Source organism: Anabrus simplex, chromosome 6 (genome assembly GCF_040414725.1).
Source record: "Anabrus simplex isolate iqAnaSimp1 chromosome 6, ASM4041472v1, whole genome shotgun sequence".
Lineage (NCBI taxonomy): Eukaryota > Metazoa > Arthropoda > Insecta > Orthoptera > Tettigoniidae > Anabrus > Anabrus simplex.
In genome coordinates this window covers 216,920,129-216,940,245 of record NC_090270.1, presented here as the reverse complement: position 1 = coordinate 216,940,245, position 20,117 = coordinate 216,920,129, and the positions used below count along the sequence as shown (strand labels likewise).

The 20,117-nt window shown below is 42.4% G+C and overlaps 1 protein-coding gene across 1 annotated transcript in view; it reads right to left on the bottom strand.

Moving 5' to 3' along the window:
* Positions 1 to 20,117, bottom strand: part of Hasp (Hig-anchoring scaffold protein) — a 1,448,565-nt gene that overhangs the window by 554,807 nt on the left and 873,641 nt on the right. The gene's annotated exons all lie outside the window — the stretch shown is intronic.

Genomic DNA, 20,117 nt, shown 5'->3' with positions numbered 1-20,117 from the left:
AGTGTCGCTCTGTTCGCGATTGCCATAAACGATATTGTCGCTGCAGTTGGTTCAGCAGTAATACCGTCGCTATATGTGGACGATTTTGCTCTGCATTATAGCTCGCACAATATGCCAGTCGCAGAGCGACAATTTCAGCAAGCTATTAGGAGAGTGGAACAGTGAACTTTAGAACATGGCTTTCGGTTTTCAACCACAAATACCTCTGTTGTACACCTTTTTTTTCTTTTTTTGCTATTTGCTTTACGTCGCACTGACACAGATAGGTCTTATGGCGACGATGGGATGGGAAAGGCCTAGGAGTTGGAAGGAAGCGGCCGTGGCCTTCATTATGGTACAGCCCCGGCATTTGCCTGGTGTGAAAATGGGAAACCACGGAAAACCATCTTCAAGGCTGCCAACAGTGGGACTCGAACCCACTATCTCCCGATTACTGGATACTGGCCGCACTTAAGCGACTGCAGCTATCGAGCTCGGTTGTACACTCTTACCGCACTCTTGACTCCTATGCTGAGCTTTATGTACGGAATGTCGCTCTTCCTGTAATTTACACTTACTGATTTCTTGGCTTCCTTTTCGATAGCAAATTATCGTGGGAGCCACACGTGCGCAGTTAAAATTGAAATGCACTAAGTTGAATATTTTGAAGCTTCTTAGCGGCACTACTTGGGGAGGGGGGAAGACTGCAAGGTGCAGCTACGATTTTATAGGGCACATATTTTATCCAGGTTAGACTACGGCAGTGCAGCATATGGATCAGCACGGCAAAGCGTCCTTGCGATACTGAATAGCATCCACCACAGCGGGGTTAAGTTGGTAACGGGAGCTTTTCGTACAAGCCCCATTGCTAGCCTGCTCCCTGAATCTGTTGTGCCGCCTTCACACCTGAGACGCCAGCAAATGCTTCTGTCCTATGCTGCAAATTTGCGACAGATGCCACTTCACCCAATCTATCCTTGCGTGTTCAACAATGGACACTGTCGGCTGTACGCTACTTGTCCTCGAGCAACGCGGCCGGTTGAAATACGCTTGGATAGCAGTCAAAGATTGCTTGATGTACCTTCGGTTCCCTGTCTTGGGGTACCACCGTGGATAATACAACGACCTGAAATAATCCTGGATCTCCACACTGGCCCGAAGGAAAACACGGACCCTTCAATTTATCGGCGGCTATTCCTGTCCGTTGTTGACCGATATCCAGATTCGGTTGTCTTTTAGACGGATGGTTCGAGAGTAGAAACGAAAGTGGGCTGTACGTTTTTTGTCGACAATAACAGGTTTCTTTTTTCCTTTACCAGAAGTCTGTGCTATCTGTGAAGCTCTGCGGTACACGCTGTCCGATGAGCGCCGGCACTTTCTGCTGTGTACCGACTCCTTGAGCGCACTACAATCTATAAAGACATGTTTCCCCCGGCACTCCCTGGTGCAGTGGATGCAGGACCTTCTGGACGGGTGTTTGGATGTCGGCACCAGAATCATGTTAATGTGGCTCCCAAGCCGCATGGGTGTAGAGGGAAACGGGTTAGCTGAGAGGGCTGCCGAGGTGGCTGTTATATTGCCCCCGTTGCCTTACAAGGTTCCAGCAAGTGATATTCGCTCTCAGCTGGAACATTTGGTTATGCCCCATTGGAAGATAGGGTGGCAGGCCACTCCAATTCCAAATAATCTGAGAGCGATAAAAGGAACAACGGAGGTATGGAGGATTTGCCCTTGGGCTTCTCGGAGTGAAGCAGTGGTGTTATGTCGTTTTCGGATCGGCCACAGCACACTAACGCACTCCAGTTTACTGAAAGGATAACCCCCTCCGGCGTGTACTTGCGGCGATCATCTTACCGTGGTACACATCCTTACGGAGTGCGTGGACCTGGCCGATCTGCGCCGTAGTCTCAAACCCCCCAGTACCATCTTCCTCATCCTGCGAGGTGACGACCAGTCAGCAGACCTCGTCATCCGTTTTATGATGGATAGTGGTTTATTTCATCGTATATAGTGTTTCGTGTTAGTCACTATATCATTGTTTACTACAAGCAAAGCAAGCAAAGTCACCTCCGTACAGGCCATGAAGGCCCTTGGAGGAGTGGAAGGTAAAGGCTTCCACCATTGTTAACCTCGGCACGTGATGGGGTAGAGTGGTTGGCTCTACGCCCGGCCGCCTTTGCCCCCAGGAATTAACCTTGTACTCATTTTTGGTGTAGGCTGAGTGAACCTCAGGGCCATATGCACCTCCGAAAGTGGAAATCTCGTTTCTTAAATTTTACGACTTCTTGACGGGGATTCGAACCCACGTCCTTCCGGGTGAACCGAGCATGCATTTACCGCCTCGGCCAGGCCATTGTTTATTACGTTTTATTAAATTGACTCTGTCTTAGTTTGTGTTTGTATATTTTAATGTTTTTAAAAATACTAATTTGCATGATATATTATTGAATTTTAAGGCAATGTCTTATTCTACCATAATCTATCATCTATCATTTTACCGAAAATAAGGCATTGCGAATTAGATCCACTGATTATTTTAAACTCACAATCATTTTTCATCAATATCTGTTTTAAATTGTATTCAGTGGATACATTTTAACATTTTAATTATTATATCATATCGTCCATCTCTTACAATTAGGGGCCGATGACCTTACATGTTAGGCCCCTTTAAACAACAAGCATAACCATCATTATCAAAGATTTCCTTCATTTTCCTGCATGCAACGTCTACCTTTCCTAGGACCTTACAACCTTCAACATCCCTGCACTCTTCCTTCAGGCATTCTTGCTTACCTGTCCTGCACTTTCTATCCACTTCATTCTTTAATCGCCTGTATTCCTTTTTGCCCTCTTCATTTTTTGCATTTTTGTAATTTCGTCGTTCATCAATCAGGTCTAGATATCCTGAGTAATCCATTGTTCCACTGAAGATCTTTCCTTTCTTCCGATCATTTCATTAGCAACCCTAGATACGTCATTCTTCACGACTGTCCATTCTTCCTCTATTGTGTTTCCTTCAGCCTTTTCATTTAGTCCTTGTGCAACATGTTCCTTGAAACAGTCCCTCAAACTAATTTTTTTCAACTTGTCTAGAACCCATCTTCTTGCATTCCTTCCTTACTTCAATGTCTTCAACTTCAGGAGGCGTTTCTGCTCCTGGGAAAGTTTTGCAATCCAACACCTGGTTTCTGAATCTCTGCCTAATCATAATGAAGTATATTGATACCTTCCAGTGTCTCCAGATTTCGTCCACGTATACATCCTCTCTTCTTTTTTTGGTGTTTGAACCAAGTATTAGCAAGGACTAAATTATGATCGGTGCAGAATTCAACCAGATGACTTCCTCTTTCATTTCTTTGTCCCCATCTAAATTCTCCTACTGTATCACATTCTCTTCCTTGGCCTACCACTACATTCCAGTCTCCCATAACAATTAGATTTTCGTCAGTTCTTACATATTGTATTAAATCTTCTATCTCTTCATATGTATTCTTTCGATTTCTTCATCATTTGCTGAACTAGTAGGCATACAGTATATACCTCCACTATTGCGGTGGGCATTGGTTTGGTGTCTATCTTGAAAACAATCATCCTTTCACTATGGTGGTCGTAGTTGCTTATCCGCTGCCCTATTTATATTTCATTATTAAACCAACTCCTGCATTTCCCCTATTTGATTTTGTGTTGATAATTCTGTTGTCGCCTGACCAAAAATCCTGCTCTTCCTGCCAACGTACTTACTTTACTTATACCAACTACATCTAACTTTAGTCTATCCATCTCCCTTTTCAGATTCCCTAACCTACCACCACGATACCAATTTCTAACATTCCACGCTCCGACTCACATAATGTCAGTATCAATCTTCCTGATGATTGCCCACATTCCACGCTCCGACTCACAGAATGTCAGTATCTATCTTCCTGATGATTGCCCACATTCCACGCTCCGACTCACAGAATGTCAGTATCTATCTTCCTGATGATTGCCCACATTCCACGCTCCGACTCACAGAATGTCAGTATCTATCTTCCTGATGATTACCCACATTCCACGCTCCGATTCGCAGAATGTCAGTATCTATCTTCCTGATGATTGCCCACATTCCACGCTCCGATTCGCAGAATGTCAGTATCTATCTTCCTGATGATTGCCCACATTCCACGCTCCGACTCACAGAATGTCAGTATCTATCTTCCTGATGATTGCCCACATTCCACGCTCCGACTCACAGAATGTCAGTATCTATCTTCCTGATGATTGCCCACATTCCACGCTCCGATTCGCAGAATGTCAGTATCTATCTTCCTGATGATTGCCCACTCTCGTGTAGTCCCCCACTCGAAAATCCGAAGGTCGGACTATTTTACCTCCGGAATATTTTACCCAGGAGGAAGCCATCAGCAGTACATCATTCATACAGAGAGAGCTGCATGTCCTCCGTAGTTACGGCAGTAGTTTCCCGTTGCTTTCAGCCGTGTAGCAGTATCAACACAGCTAAGTCACGATGAGTATTATTGCAAGGCCATATCAGTCAGTCATCTAGACTGCCGCCCTTGCAACTTCTGAAAGGCTGCTACCCCCCCCCCCCCAATTCGATGAACCAGTCATTAGTCTGGACTCTCGACAGATACCCATCCGATATGGTTGCACCTGTGGCTCGCCTATCGGCTTCATTGGGACGTGCAAGCCTCCCCACAGCGGCAAGGTCATGTGGTTCACGGGGGAGGCGATTATTTAATAATAATAATAATAATAATAATAATAATAATAACAATAACAACTACATAAAACGTGGTGTGATTATTATTTTATTGGTGATGTTTCTTTTCAGAGGCAGCACCGAGGGATATGAAAAATGAAAAACACCCTAAGCCTCACAAACCTAATATCGTCGAGGTGAAGGTAAGGAGACTAACACAAGTAAGTGGAAATAATGCCAGACTGAGGTAGGGGTCCTGTGGTCAAAAACCCACAATCCCAAACTAACAGCCCTAGAGGGAAATTAAACTGTTATTAGGTATTTTCTTGTTTTTGTAGTACTTTCAAGGACGTAAATATTTGTATCTATGAATCGTATTAACTGAGGAGTGTCTGTTCAAAGGGTGCTGTTTCCACTTCCAAAAATTAAAACTGTATTTCGTCCACTTGCATTACGGTAGCTGAATATTGTCGATTGCCATGAACAGTCCAAAGCAGGAAGATATAATTCCTTCAAATTTGTGCCAAACCCGACCATGGGTACGTTCCAACTGTCTTTTATTTGACGTTTCTTGCGTTTTCCCCACAATTTTCTCATTCTCCGACTGTTTTCTTATATTATGGAATGTAATACGCCAACGTACATAAGCACTTAAACTTTTCTCAGCTCATCTTAGATATTTACACCGTACCTCATATTTGGTTTGGGAAGAATGTCCTCCTTGACCCTACATAACGATTAAGATGAAATTTACACTCCGAAACAAACAGAATTCAAATCTCGGTAACCTGACTAGAAACTCGGAAACTAAAACTAAACCTTAGCGCTAATCTCATATGACATTTTCAAATCTTTAACTCAGTTAATCAAAATACTGATATTGTGTTCCTAATATCGGGTCATGGAGGTTTTTGATGTGGGATTATAGGGTGATGTAATGTGAAATGTAAAGATAAATGAAGTAATGTCCGCCTCTGTGGTGTAGTGGTTAGTGTGATTAGCTGCCATTCCCGGAGGCCCGAGTTCGATCCCCGGCTCTACCACGAAATTTGAAAAGCGGTACGAGAGCTGGAACTGGGTCCACTCAATCTCGGGAGGTGAACTGAGTAGAGGTGTGTTCGATTCCCACCTCAGCCATCCTCGAAGTGGTTGCCCACTTCTCCTCTAGGCATATGCCGAGATGGTACCTAACTTAAGGTCACGGTCGCTTCCTTCCTCTTCCTTGTCCACTCCCTTCCAATCTTCCAATCCCCCATTCAGAATAGCAGGTGAGGTCCTGCTCCCCAGTTGTATTCCCCGACCCTAAGTCTCACGCTCCAGGACACTGCCTTTGAAACGGTAGTTTTGGACCCTCGCTGAGTCGGAGGAAAAATCCAACCCTGGAAGGTAATCGGATTAAGATAGAAAGAGAGGAAGAAATGAAGTCATAGTAAAAGTAAGTAAAAGGAAGTGAAGTAAAGTAAAAGAGTGAAGTAATGTGAAGAAAAAGTGAAGCAAAGGAAAATGGAATTAAAGTGAACTGAAGTAAAGTAAAGTAAGGGGAACTGGAGAAAAATAAAATAATGTTGACAGTGCATGCAATATACAAAAGTAAATTTTGAACCACTGACTTCGAAGTTTTAATTATTTATTTTCTTTATAAAAACTTCAGAAAAAAGCAGAAATAAGTTACTCGTTGAATATTAAAATGAATGCTAGAGTATTTTAGGATTGATTCATTCTCAAGTCAGTTCGAAGTTGTCGCAAACTGGGTAAGGAGTGTCATAAAACATGACGGTGCCTGTGGTACAGAAGCCATGCTCAGAATCTCTGATTGCTATACTTGTCTGTTTTAATGCTGACGAGGCTTGACTTGAGCCAGGTAGTGCTGACGTCACACATGATGGATTGAGTCCAACGGGCTCCACTGCAACAGTTTGATTGATTAGCTTCAGGTAGCCGCCTCGTTAGTGGGCTAACTCCTTTTATTTTTGACATCCTTCAATAGTCATTCAGCCGATACAAATTGAGTAGTGTAATTAATTTACGAATTATTGAGAGCCTGCGTAATGGTCCTTGGGTTATTTCAGCTGCATCCAAAGCTTAGTTCTGTTCTCATTCCGTAGCTCCGTGTGTTACCAGTTTCTGGCTAAGAATAATTTAGCTTGATTATCTTTTCATTGTCCGGCTCCATGGCTAAATGGTTAACGTGCTGGCCTTCGGTAACAGGGGTACCGGGTTCGATTCACGGCAGGGTCAGGAATTTTAACCATAATTGGTTAATTCCCCTGGCACGGGGACTGGGTGTATGTTTCGTCTTCATCATAATTTCAACCTCATCCCCGACGCGCAGGTCACCTACGGGAGTCAAATCAAAAGACCTGCACCCGGAGAGCCGAAGTCTTCGGACACGTCCCGGCACTAAAAGTCATACGCCATTTCATCTTTTCATTGCTATAAATCGATATTTTAATATGAATAAATACGTGTATCCCACTATCGGCAGCCCTGAAGATGATTTCCGTGGTTTCCCATTTTCACACCAGGCAAATGCTGGGGCTGTACCTTAATTAAGGCCACGGCCGCTTCCTTCCAACTCCTAGGCCTTTCCTATCCCATCGTCGCCATAAGACCTATCTGTGTCGGTGCGACGTAAAGCCCCTAGCAAAAAAATAAATAAATGCTTGTATATTTTTCTTCTTACGATTTGTTTTACGTCTCACCGACACAGATAGGTCTTATGGCGACGATTGGTTGGGGAAGGCCTAGGAGTGGGGAGGAAGCGACCGTGACTTTGATTAAGCTACATCCCCAGCATTTTTCTGGTGTGAAAATGGGAAAACATGGAAAACCATCTATAGGACTGTCCACTACCTCCCGAATGCAAGTTGACAGTTACGTGACCCAAACCGCGCAGCCACTGACTCGGTACTGTGTATACTTCTTTCGTGTAGGATATCTTGTATTATCTTGTATATGAGCTATTTTTTGTTCTTATATTTCTAATTTCGGCCTTTAAAATAACCTGCCCCGAAAGCGAGTAAATTTATTAAAGACGATGATATCTTTTACGAGAAGTATTTCAAATGAATAGTTTTTGAGATAACACCCAAGATAATAGTAAATATATTGTTCAACAACGTGCAGACAAACCGGTGCGAGTGTCTACATTCGATGGAACACCTGGCCATGTTCGAAGGCAGGCGCACAAATCCATCTCATTCACGGACATGGTGGTGACGTTATTTAGAAACCATTCCTGAAAGTACGTCAACGAAGGAACAGGTATAGCTTGGTAATTATATGAAAGGATTCAAGCTCATCAGGCTCCTTGAATCTTGATAGTTTATGTATAGTTAGTACTTTTCCAGATAAGTTCCTACACACAGGAAGTACCATGCAATATGCTGTAATAATTAATTTAAAAAAATTGTTACTCGGTATTATTAAATACAAAAACTGCGTGTGGCTCTGGATCATATGGATAGAATTTTGAATGCAATTGTTATGTGATGACACAAAACCTTGCCTGCGCACTAATGCGGGCGTGACAATGTGCTGCAGCGTGAGTGAGAGGGGAGGAACGCTCACTTCGATAGTTGCTACGAAAGTGTTCACGCTGGCTCTTCGTAGTTGTACCTGTATTGCGGGTTAAAATCTCAAGGGAGAAAATGCCATTATGTAAACTTGATGAGGGGAAGGAAGAAGCCTGTGAAAAGAGGAGGCGATCGTCAAGTGATATATAGCGTGTATATCTATACATTAATTTTTTTATGAAAACGAAAGTCAGTCAGTTCGGCCATTCTATCCGGTCGATTTCCTTCATTATTTTTTAACTGAAAGGTATTCATGCACAGATTTGTCATCAGGTACTATAAATCACTTAACTTCCGCCTTCATCAAATTATTTGATTTTTCAATTTTTTTGTCTCCCTGAAGCAATCATATTTTTGGTTCTAATTGAGATACGGAGTTCAGTTTGGCCTACAAACACTCAGTAGATCAAGCTCTTTCATTTCAGCTCTTAACTATTCAAATTGATTGATTCTGAGGAAAGTTATGAGTGCACATTCAATTTGACGTCTCATTTCTTCAACATTTTTTTCTCATTGAAGCAATCATCTCTCGTTATAATTGAGGTACGCAGTTCGTTTTGGTCTAAACACACTCAGTGGATCAAGCGCTTTCTTTTGACGTAATAACTACTTAAATTGGTAGATTCTGAGAATAGTTATGAGTATATTTATCTCCAGACGAAGATCTTTGAAGGACTTTTTAATAGTTCGGCGTGTAGTGTTGTTCCAAGGAACGTTTAATTCAGTTTCTTTGTGTGATGTACTTTCAAGTGTTTTGTTGACATAATATTAAATTTTATTACTACAGAAGATCATGTACTTTATTTCATTAACTCGGAACTTTGCAAATATATCCGTGAGGATAGTAACGAACAACACCATTCTTTGTACATTTCGGGCGGAGCCAGCGGGAAACTGCTAGTATTCCTGAAATGTGAATCCGAGGAGGGCATAACAACTCCGATGTAAAGTGTTCAGAAGGGAGTGAAAAAAAATATTAATAATAATAATAATAATAATAATAATAATAATAATAATAATAATAATAATTGTACCGGGCGGTACACCTCTACGACGCAAGTTCAAATCTTGCGCCAATTGAAACTCCTCTACAGGAGAAACTCGGAACTTTAAAAACGGAATCAACTCAACTGTTTATCAGAAGATGTCACTGTGTGTATTTCGATTTGTTTTTGTTTCTCATTGATCAGCAAGTGTTGACATCCTCTTATAGATGTCACTGCTTAAAAAAACTATGATAATGCACTCTGGTGCGAAGGAATGAACTTTCTTGGAGAAATTTTGTATTCATAAGTTTTGTCTTTACTAAATTTAGTTCTTTCATTTGGGGGTTTGCAATATTAAACTTTCTTTCCGCCTGTTTTGAATTTAACCAATCCTAAATTTCTGTAATTAATTTCCCACCAATAAGGTGTTTCTTCATCGATTTGTGTGTAACGTTTGTTGTCAGCCAATAAACGTTTGTCGGCGGGTTTTAATCATTCATGAAAGGTCTCGAATTTTCCGCGAGGGTATAAAAACTGCTGATTTTCTTGTCTCCGCGCCACTTCAATGACATCTAGCTTAGCGTGTGGATATGTAGCAGGGAGCGGGAAGCGCCTCTTTCTTCGGGCAACAGATCTCCAACAAGGTAATGGCCGTTTAACATATTTTCTTGCTAGCTCAGCAGTTTAACTCGCGGGGAAGGTTCGAAACCTTTAATATGTAACCCATCTCTTTAAAATGTAAATCCCTTTTCAGTCTATGTAAAAACTACAAATTTCTTCAACTGTAAATCGGGGATAGAGAGTGCTTTACCCTCTCGAGCTCCCCTTCATTTTTAAATTTGAGGTGACTATATTCTCGTAACCGTTTTTCTCTTCCTTCTTAATGTGTTAAATTTATTTTGTATACTAGTCACCTCCATAGATCGGGATTAGCCCCTGTGTAATCGGCCTAGTGCCTCTTAGGTTTTAAAATGTATATTTAGGAGAGTCAACTCACGCCTCCATTCCTTTTGCATTTAGGGCCATTTAAAGTAACCTATTATTTTTCATTTTAGGCCCAGTAGAATGGGTACAAGTTACCCCTGTTTATTTTTATAAGTGTGCCTTGAGGGCAGTTTGTAGTAAAGTCCGTTTATGGCCTCTTAATAGGCTTGAAAGATTGAGAGCGGGTCAGCTCTTTCTACCATTTTGAAAGGTGCCTCGGGGAGGCGTGACATTTTGATTGCTGGGAGCTAGTGCTCCATGTAATTAAGGGCGTTCTGCCCTTTGGTATTTTGTGGTTGTGAGCTGAGAGCTCAAGGATTGACGAATTTGGGCTCGTAGCCCAGAATTTGTGAAGACCCCTTAACTTGTGCTTTCTTTTGTAAAGGTACCTGCACCTAGTGAAAATTGTTAAATGTTGTTATCTGTTGAAAATATAACCTTTATTTAAATTTTAAATTCATCTTTAAGACTTGTAGTTAGACCCATTCCAGCCCGCACCTTCTTTCACCTCTGCTGGTCCAAGGGTAACCCCGTTTTGGTCTAAAACACTCAGTGCACTGGCGTAGCCAGGGGGGGCCCAAGGGGGCCGGGCCCCCCCCAAAATATTTCCTGAAACTAGAGCGAGGATTAGCCGTTGTTTTACGTACGGTACGAACAACTTAAAAACGTACGCCGAAATGTTAAATTAACGTAGCGACAAGAATCTATTAGTAGGGCTCAATAGGGACATACATAATTCTCCATATTTGTACTGCTTGAATGAAAGGAAGACACTTAGGATTGTGATGCGCGAGGATATTTCCCTGTAGAGGCCTCAGTATTGGGAATGAAACCGTGTATTGACAAATGTCAAGACATGAAGAAAGGGCCAATTAGCAAGGGATTACTCAGTAGGGGGCCGGAACGTGACCACCGAGATAACGGGGGCCACGTCCAGAAACAGCTGCAAGCTTATAACATCGTGTCAACTTTTGCAGATCGGTTCCAGGAAACAACAATGTCCTAGGGATCCTCGGGTTGCACCGTGGTTGAGAGATGTGCTGTGTTTGAGTTGCAGCGTTGGGAAGACTGTGACAGGATTGTGATCTGCACGTTAGTTCCTCATTTTGTGCCATATAAGTAACATTTTTTGAAGAGGGACCGTTTTGTCACTGAAAAGCCAACACTATGTGCATCCTCGGTAAGTTATGAAAAAGTTTTTTTTTTAAAAAATTCTTACAGTGCCAAGACAATCGCGGATGCGTGCCTAAGTTCGATAGGTAGGCCTATATATTTTGTCAAATGCCCGGGGACTGATTGGAACCTCAAATGAAACCATCAAAAGTGCGGGTAAATACTTTGTAATTGGCGGGCGTGATAACTCAGTTCCAATGCTTCTATCTTCTCATCAGGACGGCCCAGGCTTGAATCGCAGTCGATGCATGAAACATTTTTAAAATGGGTAGTCACGTTCTATTGATACGGATTCTACTTAAAACACTAGATCCCGTCCCTTACCTTTCTTTATACTTTTGAGCCAGAACCGCATCATTTATGGTGGTGTATTTTGAGTATCCAACCATTCTTCGGACTTACCTTGTACCTTAAATGGTGAGTGGATGCAGTGGCGTACCCACAAAATAATTTCAGTAGGTGGGGTGTAAGTCCAGGCCAGTAGTGTGGATACAACTTTTCCTTGGAAGGGGTTGTGAAAATATTTTTTATTCTTTAATTAGAATTTGCTTTACGTCGCACCGTAGGTCGTCAATGGCGACGATGGGAAAGGAAAGGGCTGAGAGTGGAAAGAAGCGGCCGTGGCCTTAATTAAGGCACAGCCCCAGCATTTGTCTGGTGTGAAAATGGGAAACCACAGAAAACCATATTTAGGGCTGCCGACAGGGGTGTTTGAACCCACTATCTCCCGGATGCAAGCACACAGCTGAGCGCCCCTAACTGCACGGCCAACTCGCCCGGTGAATATGAAAAGAAAGCCGGTCCTACCGAGTGCGGTGACGGATCTTCAGTAGATATTGTTGGTTTTGATTGTTACCATGTACAATCATAGCTTTTGTACTCTTAACATAAACCGGCTGCATTATTGAAACTGTTCGTAAAATTGATAATATCGTTCTTCGTTTGTGAGGAAGTAGAATCTTCATTTAATTTGTCTTCTTAAAAAAAAAGGAACCACTTTGGTACTACACCCCGTGAAGGTGACTACCTTCCAGGCCGTATATATTTCGATTACGAGAGACTCAAGGAAAACTCTACTGCACCCAAAAACAAGGCTGTATCCTCCCCATCCCATGCCTTTCTTAACTCTGTCAGTGCCGGAAATCGAATGCAGGATGTCTTAAGTCAAATTCGAAAATAAGGAGACCTAAAAGTACCAGCCGGCCCCACAGTGTACGGGTAGCGTGCCTGCCTCTTACCGGAGGCCCCGGGGTTTTATTCCCGGCCAGGTCAGGGACTTTTACCTGGATCTGAGGGCTGGTTCGAGGTACACTCAGCCCATGTGTTTATAATTGAGGAGCTATCTGACGGTGAGATGGCGGCCCCGGTCTAGAAAGCCAGGAATAACAGCGGAGAGGATTCGTCGTGCTGACCACACAACACCTCGTAATCTGCAGGCCTCCGGGCTGAACAGCCGTCGCTTGGTAGGCGATGGCGCTTCGGGGCTGTTACGTCATGGAGTTTGATTTGGAAAAGTGAACAGAGAAGGAAGCGACACCCCTGCAAGGCTCCTTAGCTTCCAGCTAGTTCTTCTGCCCGGCCTCGTGCGTTTAGGAGAGTAAAAAAACGTACGCCTTAATAAATGCTCCTCATAAAACATTTGTAAAAATACTAGCTGCATCTATTTATAACAATAATCACAAACGCCTCCTTTTCATGTGGCTCAGTTGGTTGAGTCGCTGTCCTTCTGAGTCTGAGTTCGCAGATTCAAATCCCGGATTGGATCGGTAACCCTTAAAACGGTGTTGAAATGGCAACAGATCAGTGTCGTTGATTTCTGGCACGTTAATAAAAATTATAGATACGAATATTAGCGTCACGAAGCTCTAACTTTATACTATTATATTCTGTACCCCAGACTTGCGTGGAAAAGTAATTAACAATTTACTTTACGTCACAGCGACATAGATAGGTCTTATGGCGACGTCGGGATAGGAAATGCCTAGGAGTGGGAAGGAAGCGGCCGTGGCCTTAATTAAGGTACGGCCCCAGCATTTTCTTGGTGTGAAAATGGGAAACCACGGGAAAACATTTTCAGGGCTGCCGACAGTGGGGTTCGAATCCACTATCTCCCGGATGCAAGCTCACAGCTGCGTGGCCCTAACCGCGTTGGAAATTAACAGGACAAGGTAAACCCTACATAGCATTTGTTGTAACGTGTATTTTTCTTTACCAGCTAACAAAATATCTATACCCATACGCTTTACATTATTTATTTATTTATTTATTTATTTATTTATTTATTTATTTATTTATTAGTGCCTTCAGTACAGTGGCGAAGTTACGGCTCCAGGCCCTCTAGTACACTTAACCACATACTAATCAAAATCTTAAATAAAATACTGAGATTCTTAAAATAGTTAAAACTACATAAATTAATAGAATTTAAAATAAATTTAAATAAATTACGTATTAAATTAATATTAGAACTAATTAATATTAAAAACGCTTAAACATGGCTAATCCTCAGGAACGCACACATTCATACTTCAACCATTCAGTCAGCTGTTCTCAGCAGGTAGTCTCGGCAGGTGACCTTAAATCGTGATTTAAAAAAGCTAGTTTCTCTGACCTGAACTGGCAGGGAATTCCATAATCTGGCGACAGTCAACACAAATGATCTAATAATTTTATTTGTGCGGTGCAGTGGAATAAAAGGAATGAATCTAGAACGTGTATTTAAGTTGTGAAATCATGATAAAAAGATGAATTTTGAAGAAATATACATTGGCTGACTTTCAGCTACCACTCTGATCACCATCGTTAAAGTGTGTAGCTGCCGACGTTTATCAGACATCAGCCATGAGACAGCCTGATAGTATGGGGTGATATGAACATCGTACCCGATATTGTAAATAAATCGCAGGCAGGAATTCAGTGCTCGTTGAAGTTTAAGTGTTTCTTCTCTCATCATGTCAACTAAAACAACGTCACAATAATCAAGAATAGGGAGAATGAGTGTCTGTATTAGTTTGGCCTGTAGCTCAAATGGAAATACATTCCTCTGTCGTTTAAGAGGGTGAAGAACTCCAAAAATCTTTTTACGTATTTCTTTCGTTTGATCAGACCAATCAACTGTTACATTCATCATTACGCCGGGATTTTCAACCGTTTTACTGTAGGGAATAATGTTACCATTCAGTAGGATAGGCGGGATTGCGACATTGTTTGAGAAGCTCAGTAATTTTCGTGATCCAATTATAATTGTCTGAGTTTTTTTTTTTGCAGTTTAGTATAAGAGAGCTTCGTTGTGCATATACACTGAGTCGTCGGAGGTCCCTGTTAATATCTTGTCTTGCAGTGTCGATATAGCCTATTTAAAGATCGTCAGCACAGAGGTCATGTGTGTTATTTCCTGTCACAGATGGTAGGTCATTGATATAAATACAGAAACTTAGGGGCCGTAGAATACTGCCCGGTGGGGCAACATTAAGTTTCATTTTCCATTTAGAGGCCTTGTCGTTTACTGTTACACGCTGTTGACGGTTACTCAAATAAGAACTAAAAACCTTAAGTGCAGCCAGGTCGAAATTTAGCTGTTCCATTTTCTGTATCATAGTCGGAATTAGTACAGTGTCAAAGGCGCTACTGAAGTCAAGAAGGATACGTATAGTGAGCAGTCGTTTGTCCATAGCGTTTCTAATGTCTTCGGTAACCTTCAAAAGTGCTGTCGCGGTACTGTGACCCTTCTCAAATCCAGATTGCAAAGGGTCCAAAAGAGCATTTTTATTTAGGTATTCCAGAACTTCCTCGTATACTAAACGTTCAAAGTCTTTAGAAAGCACAGGGAGTACGGACATATGACGATAGTCAGAGGGTGATTGTGGATCTAAACTCTTAGGTACCGATATAATATTGGCTGTTTTCCATACAGTAGGGAAAGTTCCGTTTAGTAAACAGTAGGTCAGTATGTGCGACAGTATAGGCGAGATAGCACCCATAATGTTATGTATAAAAGTAATAGGAATATCATATACACCTGTAGTCTTTGATTTAATCGAGTACAAAGCCTTTTAACCTGATTTTCTGTGACACTGTGAAATGTGAATGGCGGATTGGCTGGAGGGGAGGGCGGTGAGTCGGTGCAGTTAATTTTGGTAGGTTGAATATTTATTCTACTAAAGTAATCGTTCAGTTCGTCAAGTGGAATGTCAGGAGTTGTCTGTCTCTGTTGATGTTTTCCTATTCCCAGAGCTCTAAGTTGGTCCCATGCGTGATTAGAATTTAAGTTGTTAGCTAAAATCCGAAAATATATGCATTTTTAAGATTTCTGATTAACTGCTTTGTGTGATTTCTTAAGATGCGGTTAGATTCGAAGTCTGTGTCATCTAGGTTTTGTTTATAATGTCGAAATAACGAGTCACGGTGGGCCATCATTCTCTTGCCTTCATCATCTAGCCATGGACAAGAAGGACGAGAAACCTGTATTCGACGCGTGTGTATTTGTGTGTGTATCTTTGCCGCATTATTTGTATAAAATGTCACTTCTTTATTGCTTATCACATGACCATTATTATTATAACATTACCGTATTTGTTCTAAACCAGAATATTGCATCCTTACTCAAAGTGTTTATTCTTGCATTCATTTCACTTCTACGCGGAATATATGAAATGCTGCAGTTATGTTGGGATGGGAGTAACAGAGATAGCTGGGGGACCGGGGGATTGTCTTCCAAGGAGTCCAGACACCCCAGGAGTTTTAACGAAAGTTCTTTTATTGAGCATTTTATATATAATGTGCATTAATATTAGCTTCCGGAGTCCGACTCATTGGCTGAATGATCAGTGTTGAGGCCTTCGGTTCAGACGGTTCCGGGTTCGATTCCCGGCTGGGTCGGGGATTTTAATCGCGTCTGAATAATTCTTCTGGCTGGGAGTGGGTGTTTGTCCCAACATATTCATATTCAGACACCATACTACATTACCAACCACCAAATAAACACACAACACTGATTACATCCCTCTATATAGGGTTGGCGTCGGGAAGGACATCCGGCCGTAAAACAGGGCCAAATCCACATATGCGACACATTTCGCACCCGCGACCCCACAGATGTGGGAAAAGTGGGGAAGAAGAAGGAAATTACTATTAGCTTCCGGAATCCGCACGAATCCACCACTCTTACTTGGATCCAAGGACACTCATTTCCTTTCTCGGTATTCTACACCACATAAACTATGGAAGTTTGGACACCTATCAAAATAAAATTCTGGATGAATGGGCCCCCCCCCAAACTGAAATCCTGGCTACGCTACTGACTCAGTGGATCAAGCGCTTTCTTTTGACTTAATAACTACTTAAATTGGTAGATTCTGAGAATAGTTATGAGTATATTTATCTCCAGACGAAGATCTTTGAATGACTTTTTAATAGTTCGGCGCGTAGTGTTGTTCCAAGGAACGTTTAATTCAATTTCTTTGTGTGATGTACTTTCAAGTGTTTTGTTGACATAATATTAAATTTTATTACCACAGAAGATCATGTGCTTTATTTCATTAACTCGGAACTTTGCAAATACATCCGTGAGGATAGTAACGAACAACACCATTCTTTGTACATTTCGGGCGGAGCCAGCGAGAAACTGCTAGTATTCCTGAAATGTGAATACGAGGAGGGCATAACAACTCCGATGTAAAGTGTTCAGAAGAGAGTAATAATAATAATAATAATAATAATAATAATAATAAAAATAATAATGGCGTGTGGCCTCCGAAGAGGCCTGGTGCAGGTCTTTCGAGTTGGCGCCGTATAAGCGGCCTGCGCATCTGTGAGGATGGAACCCTACCTGCGATGAATTCTAATGTTGATGACGACACACACCCAGCCCCCGAGCAAATGGAATTAACCCATGAGGGTTAACATCCCCGACCCAGCCGGGAATCGAACCCGGGAGCCCCTGGACCAAAGGCCAGCACTCAAACCATTTCGCCATGAAGCCGGACAAGAGAGTGATGGAAGTAACAGGTGCCAACAGGAGAATTATATGAAGGATTGTAAAAGAAAGTGAAGTGTGGATACAGGCGCATCACCATCATCATATTCCACTCCATGCAAACTAAGTCTGAGAAGGTGTACGAAGAGTGTGCTAGATGAGTTTAATGAAAGATGCTTTGAGGAGATTAGTGTATAGTTTCTACCTCACGGAGAAGCAGAGACCGGCATTAAGCAAAATACACGCCAAAATGTGTAAAGCCACGTGGTTTGATGGTGGTGTGTCAAATCAAATCATAGTTGTTCATTCATTGCTGTGATTAAACATTTATTAGTTATATGTGACAAGTCCGGAGAACCTGTACGTAGAATTTAATTCTGGCCATGCAAGACTGAGTTATATTAATTAACTAATTTACTATACCGTCTCATCCCCTGTTAATTCTCGCTACTAGGTCCATTCGATATAATACCGAAATTTGTATGAGTGTCCTGCTCTATGCAATATATTTTGTTTATGGACTAAAATCCTGCTATGTTGCAATACTCGTAATATTGAAAAATGAAAGCGACTACTACGTCATTGGAGTTAAAATACGTCGCGTATGGACAGTTATTTTTATTAGACCTACAGTACAACTGCACATTAAATATGCATTGAATGCCCTTGTCCGCGCCTCTCCTTCCGCTGTCAGCAAGCCAGCTGATGACTACGTTACTGTGACAGAGGCTTCATTTCGCTACTAACAGAACAGCATTAGTTACCTCTCCGCTACCTTCCTTCCCCTCCTTTTCCCTCCAAGCCCGTGGTTTCACGCAGATTTGTGCCATCAGATAGTAATCGCACTCTATACACCCACTTTCGCCTTGATGACGGCAGCAATGTCGTGTGGCATGGACTCCACAAGACACCGGAAACATTGGAGAGCCATACTGATCCATAATCTACGAAGATTGGTCGGAGCAGGGTCCAGGACATGCACATCCCTATCGACAGCATCCCAGAAGTGCTCAATGGAATTGAGATCGGGGCTCCCCGGGGATAAGGCAAGCATCTTCACATCCATGGAGTGCTCATCGAACCAGCCATCCACAGTATGAGAGTGATGGGCTGAAACATTGTTTTGCTGTAGGAACCGATCACCTACAGGGTGCTGAAGGCGAACAAAGGGGTGAACATGATCTGCCAATGGTTTCTTGTAATATTCGACAGTGTCCATGCGAACAATCTATATAAAAGCATACCACCACCACCGACCTGAACTGCACGCTGCTGGCAAAAGGGATCCATTGCCTCATATGGTTGACAACTCACTCGTACCCTGCCATCGGCGTGTGGGAACTGGTACCTCTGTCTAGATGACCTTTTTCTATGCTTCGACGTTGTGCCTTGTGACGGGTGTTGAGCAAAGGTACCCTAGCTTCTGAATGCCATGGCGAGGAGATGATTCTGGATGTTATGGCTGCTCACAGGGTGTTCAGATCTGAACTGATGAGTGATCTGCTGCACTGTGGCCTGTCTATCCACTCTTACGATCCGAGCTAGCCGATGGCGACCCCTGCCATCAACACGTCATGCGCCACGACAATTGACCCTGGCGACGGTGGTTTTGCCCGAATCCACGTACTCATGATTCACTCTTAGAAAACCCAGTTCCTGCACGACTTCAGAGGGATTGAGTGGTTCATACGTGTCGTGTGGACAATCTGGCCGCAAACAAATGCGCTGAGGTCTCGTGTCTTAGCTATCCGGTAGTCAACTGTTACTCATACAGACCGTATGAGGTTTGACGACCTCGTTGTTGCCTGCCAGGCTCCCCTGCTTTATTCGACGGGCCGAATACAGCGCTATTTCCCCACTATGGTAGCTATGTCTAATTCAGTGACTCATGAGTGTATAAATAATGTAGTGGCGGGGATGGAATTTTACTCAACTGATAAACAGTATTAGTCGTCGCCATTGTAAAAGTCACGGTGGTCAGACCGTTTCTAGTGCTAAAGAAGAGAAGGCTCTACTGATTGAACTTCTGGGTTGTGCAAACTAGGGATTTCCACTTTCTGCACTGGATCTTCGATACACAACAAAGATATTTCCTGCCAGGAAAGGCATTCAATACAAATTTATGATTTTCCTGGTCCTGATTGGCCTAAAATCTTTTTGATCAGGCACAAAGGAAACATTTGTGTTGGTCTTAGTAACAAAATAAAGAGGGCTAGATGTGCTGTGGTTCATTCTACTTTATCAGATTATCATAACGGGATTGCAAAGATGCTCTTGGGGGTAAGTCCCGATGCTATTTTCAATTATGACGTAAGGAACTTGAGTGATGACCCCGGGAAAAATAAAGCTATTTTCAAAATACGTGTCAAATATCCCGACTGTGTGATCAATCACTCAAATTGCTCAGTAACAAATTTGAACAATATAGAAACCTCCACATGGCAGTATTCATCTTTCGAGTATTAAAAGAGAATACCCGTACTACTTATCTTCACAACTCAATTTCCTATCCTCTTTCCACCAGCATAACACACGCTCCGGTAGTATACTTGCTATCCCTCTAAGCAGGTCAGCAGCATTTAGCCGTTCCTTTGTTGCAAATGGAGCTAGAATATGGAATTCTCTCCCCCACAACATTAGAGCCATAAAAGCCTTAAATTCCTTCAAGTTGTCTTGCCGTGAGCATCTCCTCGATGTGTGCCGTCAGGCTGAATGAATCTGGTAGAGTGAATGTGTGTATG